Here is a 13,667-nt window from a genome sequence, read left to right on the forward strand (position 1 = left end):
ATACCTAGGAATAAACCTATCTAATGAGATAGAAGAGCTGTATATAGAAAACTATAAGACTGATGAAAGAAATAAAAAAGATATAAGTAGCTGGAGATATATTCCATGTTCCTAGGTTGGAAGAATCAATATTGTGAAAATGAATATACTACCAAATGAGATTTATAGATTCAATGCAATCCCCATCAAATTGCTAATGGCACTTTTCACAGAACTAGAACAAAAAATTTCTAGAACTAGAACAAAAAGTTTGTATGGAAATACAAAAGATCCCAAATAGCAAAAGCAATCTTGAGAAAAAAGAATGGAACTGGAGGAATCAGACTTCCTGACTTCATACTATACTACAAAGCTATAGTTATGAAGATAGTATGGTACTGGCATAAAAACAGAAATACAGACCAATGGAACAAGATAGAAAGCCCAGAGATTAACCCATGCACCTATGGGCACCTCATCTTTGACAAAGAAGGCACGAATATACAATGAAGCAAAGAGAGTCTCTTCAATAAGTGGTGCTGGGAAAAGTGGACAGCTACATGTAGAAGAACAAAGTTAGAACACTTCCTAAGAGTATACACAAAGTTAAACTCAAAATGGACTAAAGACCTTAACATAGGACCAGAAACTATAACACTCTTAGAGGAAAACTTAGGCAGAACACTCTCTGACATAAATCACAGCAAGATCCTCTATGACCCACCTCTTAGAGTAATAGAAATAAAAACAAAAACAAACAGGTGGGGCGTAATTAAACTTAAAAGCTTTTGCACAGCAAAGGAAACTATAAACAAGGTGAAATGACAAATCTCAAAATGGGAGAAAATAATAGCAAATGAAACAATCGACAAAGGATTAATTTCCAAAATATACAGGCAGCTTATGCAGCTCAGTATCAGAAAAACAAAGAACCCAACAAAGAGTGGGCAAAAGACATAAAGACATTTCTCTAAAGACATACAGATGGCTAATAAACACATGACAAGATGCTCAACATCTCCCTTTATCAGAGAAATGCAAATCAAAACTACAATGAAATATCACCTCATATCAGGCAGTATGGCCATCATCAAAAAAATCTATAAGCAATACATGCTGGAGAGGGTGTGGAGTAAAGGGAACCCTCTTGCACCGTCAGTGGAATGTAAATTGATACAGCCACTATGGAAGACAGTGTGGAGATTCCTTAAAACACTAGAAATAAAACTACCATATGACCCAACAATCCCACTGCTGAGCATATACCCTGAGAAAACCAAAATTGAAAAAGACACATGTACCAACATATTCACTGCAGCACTGTTTACAATAGCTAGGACATGGAAGCAACCTAGATGTCCATCAACAGATGAATGGATAAAGAAGCTGTGCTCAGCTGTATCTGAGTCTAAGTCGTGTCTTACTCTTTGCAACCCTGTGGACCACAGCTAGCCAGACTCCCCATGGGATTCTCCAGGCAAGAATACTGGAGTGGGTAGCCATTCCCTTCTCCAGGGGATCTTCCTGACCCAGGGATTGAACCCAGGTCTCCTGAATTTTAGGCAGATTCTTTACTATCTGAGCGACCAGGCAAGCCCAGGTACATAAATATGATGGAATATTTTTCAGCCATAAAAAGAAACTCATTTGACTCAATGCTATAGTGTGATGGACCTAGGAGCCTATTATGCAATGTGAAGTAAGTCAAAAAGAGATAAACAAATATCATATATTGATGCATATATATGGAATCTAGAAAGATGGTGCTGATGAACCTATTTGCAGCAATGGAGACGCAGATACAGGGGACATGTGTGTGGAGGGTATGAAGGAGCAGGTGGGACTAAAGGAGAGAGTAGCGTGGAAACATATACACCTACATATGTAAAATAGATAGCCAGTGGGGATTTACTGTATGACTCAGGGAACTCAAACCAGGGCTCTGTGACAATATAGAAGAGTCGAATAGGGTAGAAGGTGGGAGGGAAGTTCAAGAGGGAGAGGACTTATGTATACCTACGGCTGATCCATGTTGATGTTTGGCAGAAACAAACACAATATTGTAACTATCCTTCAATTAAAAACAAAGAAAAATAAAAACAAATGCCAATAAAATACTTTTTTAAAGTCTTAACTTTTACTGTCAAGTATTCAGTTTAACATTGTTACCTAGTCATCAACTATCTATCAATTCATAAAGCATTTATTTTGATTAAGACACAGTACTAAGATTCACAGATAGTTTCTGCCCTCAAGGTGTTCAAAGTCAAGCATAGGAAAACTCCATTAAAAAGCAAAGTTATAACAGAGGGTGATGTGTGCACAGTGAATGTAAGCAAAGAGCACAGAACTAGCACAGGAGGAGTGATTCCTTCTATTAGAAGGCCTTTCAGGAGAGAGAATTTATGGACTGACATTGGACAAATCCATTTTAGTTCACTATGTATGATTAAATGAGATACTTTGCGTTATACAGACAACTGCCTTAAGGATGGATATGACTAGGATATCATGTCCAAATCAAAACCTCGTATCTTCCAAGTTTCCTTGACTCACTCTTTTGATCATCCTGTATTGTGTGTTTCTACTGTACTCACACATAGGTAACTATTTCTATATTTTTAATTGTTCAGTTCTTCAAAGTGCTTCATGTTTTTCTCCCTAAAAGTACTCGCTCTGTCCCAAACTGAACTATTTTGGGAACCAACACCTCAAATGCTGTTCGAAACTCCATTCATAACAACTTGTGTTTCATTTTATTACTGGAGTATAAAAGGGGCATGAGCATGAGATTCAAACTTTGTGCCTCCAAATATAGACCCATGGAACAGAATAGAAAGCCCAGAGACAAATCCATGTGCCTATGGGCCCTTATCTTTGAAAAGGAGGCAAAAATATACAATAGAGAAAAGACAGTCTCCTCAAGTGGTGCTGGGAAAATTGGTCAGTTGTGCATAAAGGAATGAATAGCGAAATTCTTAACACTGCACACAAAGATAAACTCAAAATGGATTAAAGACCTAAATGTAAGACCAGAAACTACAAAATTCTAAGAAGAAAACATAAGCATAACACTCTGACATAAATCACAGCAAGATCCTCTATGACTCGCTTCCTAGAGTAATGGAAATAAAAACAAAAATAAATAAATGGAACCTAATTAAACTTAAAAGCTCTTGCACAGTGAAGGAGACTATAAGCAAGGTGCAAAGACAACCCTCAGAATGGGAGAAAATGATAGCAAATTAAACAACTGATGAAGGATTAATCTCCAAAATATACAACCACCTCATACCAGAAAAACAAACAATCCAATCAAAAAATGAGCAAAAGACACAAACATACATTTCTCCAAAGAAGACATACAGATGGCTAATAAACACATGAAAAGATGCTCAACGTTGCTTATTATTAGAGAACTGCAAATCAAAACTACAACGAGGTATCAGAGGTATCTCACATGGGTTAAAATGGTCATCATCAAAATGTCTACAGACAGTAAATGTTGGGAAGGGTGTGGAGCAAAGGGAACACTCTTGCACTGTTGGTGGGAATGTAAATTGTTGCAGCCACTGTGAAGAACAGTATGGAGATTCCTTAAAAACCTAAGATTAAAGCTACCATATGATCCAACAATCCCACTACTGGGCATATACCCTGAGGGAACCATAACAGAAAAAGACACATATACCCCAATGTTCATTGCCACACTATTTACAATAGCTAGGACATGGAAGTAACCTAGATGTCCATCAACAGATGAGTAAAGAAGATGTGGTACATATACACAATAGAATATTACTCAGGTATAAAAAAGAACTCATTTGAGTCAGTTATGATGAAGTGGATGAACTTAGAGCCTATTATACAGAGTGAAGTAAGTCAGAAAGAGAATAACAAATATCATATATAATGCATATATATGGAATCTAGAAAGATTCTATTTGCAGGGCAGCAAAGAATATGCAGACATAAAGGACAGACTTTTGGAGACAATGGAGGAAGGAGAAGGAGGGATGATTTAAGAGAGTAGCATTGAAATACATATATTATCATATGTAAAGCAGATAGGCAGGGGAAATTTGCCATATGATACAGGGATACAAAGCTGGTGCTCTGTGACAACCTCAAAGGGTGGTGTGGGGAGGAAAATGGGAGGTTCAAGAGGGAGGGGACGTATGTATACCTGTGGCTGATTCATGCTGATGTACGGCAGAAATCATTACCATATTGTAAAGTAACTATCCTCCAATTAAACATAAAAAAAGTGTGCCTCAGTAAAGCCAAAGTCTGCAGTAAATTATTTCTAGGTGAAAAAATCCAGAATGAAATGATTCGTCATAAGATTATAGTCTCAGAAAGAGTTGCTAAATTTAGAGCAGTAAAAAAAGGAGACTATGTGTTGAGATGCAAAATTTTTAGAGCCACCTGATACATTCAAAGTTATTCAAATAACTTTAAATATTCAAAGACTTGATATTTAAAGTATTTCTAGTTGTAGGGAAATTAAAATGGAGATAGTCTTGTTCAGGCTTCAAAAGTAGGAGAGCAGGCCTCTGACTGAATTCTGATCGAGCCTGGACCTTTCCTGGACTACATGCCTGCCCATAGCATGCCAACTGTTACCAGCAAATCAAGAAGCACTTTAGATAAGAAAGGGAATGGGTCTTGCAATCCCTTAAGCCCTTGGCCAGCCTGCTGAATAACTGCCAATGCAAGAGATGCAAGAGACACAGGTTCAATTCCTAGGTTGGGAAGATCTGCTGGAGAAGGAAATGGCAACCCACTCCAGTATTTCCTGGAATGGGAAATCCCATGGACAGAGGAGCCTGGAGAGCTATAGTCCATCAGGTCACAAAGAGAGTCAGACACAACTGAGCAGCAGCAGTATGACTCATGAGGTGAAACAAACAGCATTGCAAAGGTTAAAACCAGAGCTGTATTTGTGCATGCAAACTGATAATACCAGTGTGTGGCTTGGGATTATAAGCGGGAGCCCACAAAACTGCAATCTGAAGTCTCACCCTTGGGTGTGGATGCACTGCTTGGGATCCTTTCCCAACTGAGACTCCAGATGCTGTTAAAGAGGGACTTCCCAGCAGTCTTCAAGTCTGGATGCAGGTTGTCAGCCCAATTTGGTAATGTATATGCTGTTGCTTCTATATATTGTTTCTATTTATCTTCTCTTAATGACTACATATTGAAATGAAATCAAATAATATTCTATATAAAATTGAAATTGTTTCATTCAGTTCAGTTGTTCAGTCGTGTCTGACTCTTTGCACCCCATGGACTGCAGCACGCCAGGCTTCCCTGTCCATCACCAACTCCCAGAGCCTACTCAAACTCTTGTCCATCCAGTCGTTGATGCGACCCAACCATCTCATCCTCTGTCGTCCCCTTATCCTGCCTTCAATCTTGCTCAGCATCAGGATTTTTTCCCCAAAGAGTCAGTTCTTTGCATCAGGTGGCCAAAGTATTGGAGTTTCAGCTTCAACATCAGTTCTTCCAATGAATATTCAGGACTCATTTCCTTTAGGATGGACTGGTTGGGTCTCCTTGCAGTCCAAGGGACTCTCAAGAGCCTTCTCCAACACCACAGTTCAAAAGCACCAGTTCTTCAGCACTCAGCTTTCTTTATACTCCAACTCTCACATCCATACATGACTACTGGAAAAACCACAGCTTTGACTATATGAACTTTTGTTATCAAAGTAATGTCTCTGCTTTTTAATATGCTGTCTAGGGTGGTCATAGCTTTTCTTCCAAGAAGCAAGCGATTTTAATTTCATGACTGCAGTCACCATCTGCAGTGATTTTGGAGCCTCCCAAAATAAAGTCTGTCACTGGCTTCCATTGTTTCTCCATCTATTTGACATGAAGTTATGGGACTAGATGCCATGAGCTTAGTTTTCTGAATGTTGAGTTTTAAGCCAGCTTTTCACTCTCCTCTTTCACTTTCATCAAGAGGCTCTTTAGTTCTTCTTCACTTTCTGCCATAAGGATGGTGTCATCTGCATATCTGAGGTTATTGATATTTCTCCCAGCAATCTTGAGTCCAGCTTGTGCTTCCTCTAGCCCAGTGTTTCTCATGATGTACTCTGCATATAAGTTAAACAAGCTGGGTGACAATATGCACCTTTGATGTACTCCTTTTCCTATTTGGAACCAGACTGTTGTTCCATGTCCAGTTCTAACTGTTGCTTCCTGACCTGCATACAGATTTCTCAAGAGGCAGGTCAGGTGGTCTGGTATTTCCAGCTGGTAATCCTGGCTATGGATTTTCCAGTAGTCATGTATGGATGCGAGAGTTGGACTGTGAAGAAAGCTGAGCACTGAAGAATTGATGCTTTTGAACTGTGGTGTTGGAGAAGACTCTTGAGAGTCCCTTGGACTGCAAGGAGATCCAACCAGTCCATCCTAAAGGAAATCAGTCCTGGGTGTTCATTGGAAGGACTGATGTTGAAGCTGAAACTCCTCCAATACTTTGGCCACCTAATGCAAAGAGCTGACTCATTTGAAAAGGCCCTGATGCTGAGAAAGTTTGAGGGAGGGGGAGAAGGGGACGACAGAGGATGAGTTGTTGGATGGCATCACTGAGTCAATGGACATGGGTTTGGGTGAACTCTGGGAGTTGGTGATGCACAGGGAGGCCTGGCATGCTGCGGTTCATGGAGTTGCAAAGAGTCAGACAGGACTGAGCGACTGAACTGACTGACTGGTCTAGTGGTTTTCCCTACTCACTTCAATTTAAGTCTGAATTTGACAATAAGGAATCCATGATCTGAACCACAGTGCTCCTGGTCTTATCTTTGCTGACTGTATAGAGCTTCTCCTTATTTGCATGTAACAAGTTATTTCTTTTGTTTATCAATCCTTGGAACCTAAAATGAAAGTAAAACTTTCAGCCAAACAATAGTGTATATTTATACATCTGAATAATCTTGTTTTTCCAAGAAAGAGATATTTTATATATCTTTTCATTCTTCTGTCCCTAACTTTTGCTTCCTGTTTTAAAAACATATTGCTATCTTAGTTCACAGTTATCCCAGACCCTTTTTGAACAAAATCCTTCTAGAAGAAATCCTGGCTTCATTACAATTCTCTTTTCAATCTGTTAAAATCTATCCAAATTTGTGTTCTCTAATTGCATAGGAGATTTAGAGAAATGTTCAAGAATCTCCAGGACTTGTAACCTCTTTTTTCCTTCATTTGTTTCTAAACTGCATCTGTGTTGTCAGACAAAATATTGATAGAGCTTGCTTAGCTAGATTTAGTAGAATCTAGGAGAGTGATTTATAGAGTAGAGGGAAATCCATGTTAAACCTTCAGGTCTGGAAATTTAAGCTTTATATTGATATCTATTTGGATTGGTATTTCCTTTCCTTGCTATAAAAATAAAATGATGTGTGAATGGGTAACCCAGAAATACAAAACATAATGTTTAACATTACACCTGCCAGTTGCAAGTCAGAAGGTATGTTAGTACTTTAAAGATTCCCAAAGTGAAAGCATGTCAACACTATATAGGATAGAGCTGTGCTCTGAGAGTACGCTGAAGGATAAGAAACATTGTTTTAGACTGAGAGGGACAAAGGGTAAGTTTGGAGGCATATGAACTTCATATTAGAAATAGAAGATGAAATGCACATCTGGACTTTAAGTACATGTATATACATGTATATATGCAAACACAGCATATATGGCACAGTTATATACATGTATGTGTGTGTATGCACACACACACACAAGTACACATGGAGTGTATGTGAGTTTCTAAACATACACACATATACTGTTGTTGTTGTCCTAAGGGGATAGGCTGGTCAAACCAGCTGCTGACAAACAGGCAGACTGGCCTTTTGCCTCTGGAAGGATGTCCTGAGGTAGAATCCTGCATGTGGCAGGCAGCCAGTACAATACATCACTACAGCTGGATTAGGAGGATAACACCCAGGCCAGACCAGGAATAAGGATGAATCCTTTTTGTAGAATTGTATGGGGGCGGGGGGGCAGGGGGGGTTGCAGATGACTTTTTTTTTTTTTTAATCCAAAATCACTATTTCCAAAGCCAAAACTGAAGGAAACAGTTGTCATCCAGAAAAGGGTGAAAAAGAGGACAGTGGGACTCTTGAACTAGGGCGTGAACCTGCATGAAGTCGAGACTCCTGCCAGCCATTGAAAGGGTTAGGGGAGGAGGTGGCTGCACTGTGGTACAGCAAGACAGGGTTCAAAGGCAACCGAGAGAGGCCTCAAGAGTTTGGATCCTGGATTCAAGTTTCCTGGCCCTATTTACTGAGCTTTTCCTCAGGAAGTTTATTGAGATTTAAAAATAGCTTCAGCGTGGAATTCAGATTTCTACAAGCACTTGTTATTTTCAAATATGAGCAAATAGCCAGACTTCCATTGAATCACCCTTGTTTCATCTATTGATGAGTTTTTAATTGAGTCCCAACAATCTGCTTAAATCAGATCATCTTCCTAAGAATATTTGAAGTTTATTTTGCCAGAATCTGCTTTGGTTACTATTTAAACAACTTTACAGATCACAGAAATGATTTTAAATAATAAGCTCATAACAATACAAGAACATTTTGCTTATTAGCATAACCTTTTACCAACCACATCTACTCCCCATACAAAAATATAAGAACTCAGAATTTGCACTTAGTAGCCATCTGTTTTTCCTCTGAACATTTTACTTTTAAGTCTCTTTCTTTGAGTTGTTTTTAAGATATTTTAAATCATGATGTTCTTGCACAGCATGTCAGATAGAAATAATGATAATAAAATAAGTGTGCATAGCAATTTACTTAGAAACAGGAGAGAGCAAAAGAAAATTAGCGACTGTTTAATTCTAGGCAGAGGTCCAAACTATCCCAAACCCCCTCCTCCATCTGCCCTTGCCATAATTTAAAAAACCCACCTTCAAGAAGTATAAATTTCTTTGTCTATTCAGCAGAATTTTCTTAAAGTAATGAGTAAATGAGGGGTTAACTGCAAGGCTCTGGAACCGCACAGACTAAGTCCAAACCCCAGGTCTGCTACTTCTTTGCTGTGTGACCTTTTTTAAAAGTATTCCACATTTCTGTACCTTGGGTTCTCATTTTATAAAATGAGGGTGACAGTCATCTAACTTAGAGTTATTATGAGAATTATGTCAGGTAATGTGGGTTATGTTTTCAAAACAGCATTGATAAGCACTGAGGACAAGCACAGTGTAAGACCTTAAATAGTTGGCTATTATTTATTTTTTAAAATTTTATCGAGGCTTATTTACAATGTTGTGTTAATTTCTGCTGTACAGCAAAGTGACTCAGTTATGCATATGTATTTTTTCAAGTTCTTTTCAATTATGGTTTATTGAATATTGAATATAGTTCCCTGTTCTATACACTGGATCTTGATGCTTATCCATCCTGTACCTAGTAGTGTGCATCTACTAATCCCAAACTTCCATCCTATTATTATTTTTAAGAATGTTAATTATTATGATCATTTAGTTCATTGATCTGTCTTTAGTCAAGGCTATGTATCTTGATGCAGTCTTTAAACTCTTTATAGATGACCACTTCTAGTTGCATCTGTATTCATGAAAATACCATTTCCAATACATTGGATAAAATTTAGCTGCTCATCCTTATCCCCCAAATCAACTATTCTTCATAGGAGCAAAGGATTTTCTGTGGAATCAGCCTTGTGTCGTCCCAGGTTCCCCTTGGTTAGTGTATATTTGGATTGTGGCCAAGTCCCCATTAACTTTATATCAATCATGTTCATTGGATTAACTTGAAAAGAATGATAAAGGAACTGGGTAGGGAAGTATCTTCATATGTTTATGTTTCTAAACAATGAACACTTGGGGTCTAAGCTTCTACGTTAGCAATATTTGTATCTGAATGTGAAATAACGACATCAGAAATTTTTTTTTTCCGTCCCTCTTGGGTACCTTTACAAATGTGCTGGTATATGGCTACCAGGTGCATTTTTACCACACATTCTCATAGCAGAAAGGGCATTTGAAATGCTTTTTACAAGCAGTTGGCTGTAGATAGAGAACCTCATTTAACAGGCAAAAGGAGATGGCTCTGTTTCACAACTGTCTCTTCCCCTTTAAGGTGATATTTCTTTCTTTTTCTTTTTGTGCTCTCTTGATTCCTGAAATAATTATGAAAATCTCTTTAAAGTTGTTATCTAAAACTTTTCATAATAAGTTAAAGTCAAAGTATAAAATTTCTGGTTTTCTGTTAATACTGACATATTAAAAAATCCCTAAATACTTCTGGAATTTTAGCCTATCATAATCTACTTAAAAAATAAATGAGATTGCTTTTAAAAATTGAGAGTTTTATAGCCTTCCTCTTTCTTCTAAAATTGTACATTTATTCCAATTTCCCAAATAAATTTTTCAGTACACACATTTTTAATTGTGAAAGTCTTTTATTGATTGTTCTATGTTACTTCTCTGTAATAAAAAATGTATGTAAATTAAAACCTTATTTATTTCCCTTTCGTGTAAGACTACAAAAATATATTTCTAGTTTGGTTATTATAACAAATATTATTGGTACTGGTAAACAAAGGATGAAGAGAGTAGAAATAAGATAGAAATCTGAATAATAATTATGTATAATAAATTTCATTGGAAATGCTTTTCATAATGAGATGGATGGGGCTGGTTTAATTTTCAATTGATTCATGTTTTTATGGATAAATATTACTGCCAGAAGGAAACAGAGTTGAGCATCAATTCTGTTCCTTTCCTCATTTATAGATACAAACACTGCAAAATCCTGTGCACACAAACAGGTAAATGTAGATGGAAAGAATTTTGTTATAGCATTGTCACTCAAGTTTTTGGTATTCCTCTGAATTATATGCCAAAATATATAATGACCTATCATCAAAAAGTATTTCTAGTGCTCTATCAGCTAACAATTTGACTAGGTGCTCCTTCAAATTTACTGAAAACAAAGATTTATAAACATCCTGTTTTGCAAAAGGCTTTGTCACCCAGTCATTAGAGTTATTCATTGCCACAGTTTCTGGGAAGTAAACCAAGAAGGTTTTTATCAATACCTATCAAATAACTATTAATTATTCCTGCTACTTGTTTACTTTGAAGCACTTTGTGTGAGTTCTAATACACTCAAAAGAAGGCTGGGAAATTAAAATATAGTTAATTTCAGTGCATCTTTGCAAATATATTTTTAAATACAATGCTGTTATCAATGCTTTCAATATATTTTTGTCAAAACTTAGAGCTGAAGATTTTCAAACCGTTTTTTGGAAATGTTTGCCATTTAACCTACTTGGCAAAGACAGTTCTCACTGTCTAACCAATCAATCAAATTAAATTTACTTTAAATAGAAAAAAGTCTGATGTTATTATGTTGCCCTGTTAGAAGATCTCACTCCTAAATCCTAGCTCTAAGATACATTAAGTAGGTAAGTAAGTAGTTTTAAAGATAGATCAGGCATGAAGATTTGCTATAAATAACCTCATAACCCTTCATATTTCTCATAGTTTCTCTCTGCTTTGCTCCCAAGGGTCTCTCTGATGATTTTCATTCATTCTTTGACAATAGTTCTCAGGGGAAAAAGACAAGATTCTTGGAAGAAGATATAACCTCTGCTACCTATTTTACAAATATACTTAGAATATGCTATCTCAGAGAAAGACAAATATTATGATATCATTTATATGTAGAAACTGAAAAAAAAGATATAAATGAACTTATTTACAAAATAGAAATAGACCCATGGACATAGAAAAGAAACTTATGGTTACCAAAGGGGAAAAGGAGGGATAAATTAGGCATTTAGGATTAACATACACATACTATTAGGATTCCCTGATGGCTCACAGGTAAAGAATCTGCCTGCAATGGAGGAGACAGGGGTTTGATTCTTGGGTTGGGAAGATCCCCTGGAGAGGGAAAGGCTATCCGCTCCAGTATTCTGGCCTGGAGAATTCCTGGAGTGTAGTCCATGGGGTCACAAAGAGTTGGACATGACTGAGTAACTCACTTTCACTTTGGTTACAGGAAGTTTCACAGACAAACCATATTAAAAATTATCCCTCCCTTATGGCTGATTCATGCGAATGTTTGGCAGAAACTAACAAAATTCTGTAAACCAATTATCCTTCAATTAAAAAAAAAGTTTAAAATTAAAAAAAAAAAATTCCTTATTGGTATGCTGGACCATTTTACACATGGGGCCAAACTGGTGAGTGGTATGACTTTCTTTTATGAAGTAAGAGGACAATTGTCAAAGGGGAGATATGAAAAAAGAACCAGGGTGATGCCTCAGCCACAGACCCAGTATCAGACAAAGTTCATGTGGATGCTGAAGATGAGGAAACTGACTTCCTTAAAACTATATCTGCTATGTAATTTTGGAAAAGCATGCCTCCCAAGTACATGTATCTTGCATGAATATTGCTAGGTTATAGGACACTCTAACTATGGATTGCAGCCATGAAATTAAAAGATGATTGCTACTTGGAAGAAAAGCTTTGACCAACCTAGACAGCATATTAAAAAGCAGAGACATTACTTTGCCAACAGAAGTCCATATAGTCAAAGCTATGGTTTTTCCAGTAGTCATGTAAGGATGTGAGAGTTGGACCATAAAGAAGCTCAACGGCTAAGAATTGATGTTTTTGAACTGTGGTGTTGGAGAAGACTTTTGAGATTCCCTTGGACAGCAAGGAGATCCAAACAGGAAATCCTAAAGGAAATCAATCCTGAATATTCTTGAAAGGACTGATGCTGAAGCTGAAGCTATAATACTTTGGCCACCTGATGTGAAGAACTGACTCATTGGAAAAGACCCTGATGTTGGGAAAGACTGAAGGCAGAAGGAGAAGGGAACGACAGAAGACAAGATGGTTGGATGGCATCCCGACTCAGTGGACATGAGTTTGAGTAAGCCCCGGGAGATGGTGAAGGACAGGGAAGCCTGGCATGCTGCAGTCCTTGGGGTTGCAAAGAGTCAGACATGACTGAGAGATTGAGCAACAACAACAGATAGGACTCTAAGACCCTCTGAAAGTAATCTTAGTAAAGGCACTGTGCAGAGCTTATGCACAAGTAGAGTAAGTGACTATCAGCTTAGTATGAATTCAAGAACTTGAACTGTTTCTCTCTCAATCCCTCTGCCTCAGCTTTTGATGCCTGAAATTCCATGATCAAAGATTCATTTTACTTTCATCACCCATAAAATGCTCTTTCAACCCCTAGAAAGATATCATTGAACCCTGTAAGTCTCTTGTATCTTAAAACCTCAGTGTAAATGAGATTTTAATCCTTGTCTAAGAAAATGTAAGAGTGGAGAACATATAAAGATTGATGGAGGTAGAGGGCAATAATGACATAAAAATGGTTCACTGAACCTAGACTGTTTCATTCTACCCAGGACTACTATGTACCATGGCTTCCAGCTCCAGGGGACTCTTGACATCAGTATGTGAGTTTCTATTTCCTATCAATTTAGATGAGTCTATTTGCATCAGTAATTGTAGCTATGATTTATTGCATGCTATAGGGTAATCTCAGGCTAGCTTCCAATACCTTCCATACATATTTTATCACTGTTTAAACCTTGAGATCATCCCCTGTTTAACTATCATTATTCCGATTTAGGAATCAGGTCTCCTTGGTCACACAGGTGGTATGTTTTCC

The 13,667-nt window shown here is 37.5% G+C and overlaps 1 long non-coding RNA gene across 9 annotated transcripts in view; it reads right to left on the reverse strand.

Moving 5' to 3' along the window:
- Positions 1-13,667, reverse strand: part of LOC147364805 (uncharacterized) — a 131,121-nt gene that overhangs the window by 91,126 nt on the left and 26,328 nt on the right. The window contains exon 4 of one of the 9 annotated variants that reach the window (XR_015135014.1): positions 6,532-6,863. The exons of 7 other annotated variants lie outside the window; for them this stretch is intronic. This is a non-coding gene — a long non-coding RNA (uncharacterized LOC147364805). Of the gene's footprint in view, positions 1-6,531; positions 6,864-8,439; positions 10,138-13,667 lie in introns of those variants that run through there. One more of the 9 variants, XR_015135011.1, reaches the window with a different exon arrangement.

The sequence above is a fragment of the Bos grunniens genome, chromosome 10 (assembly GCF_055505025.1).
Source record: "Bos grunniens cultivar Pamir isolate PY7600 chromosome 10, Bosgru_T2T1.0, whole genome shotgun sequence".
NCBI classification, from domain to species: Eukaryota; Metazoa; Chordata; class Mammalia; order Artiodactyla; family Bovidae; genus Bos; species Bos grunniens.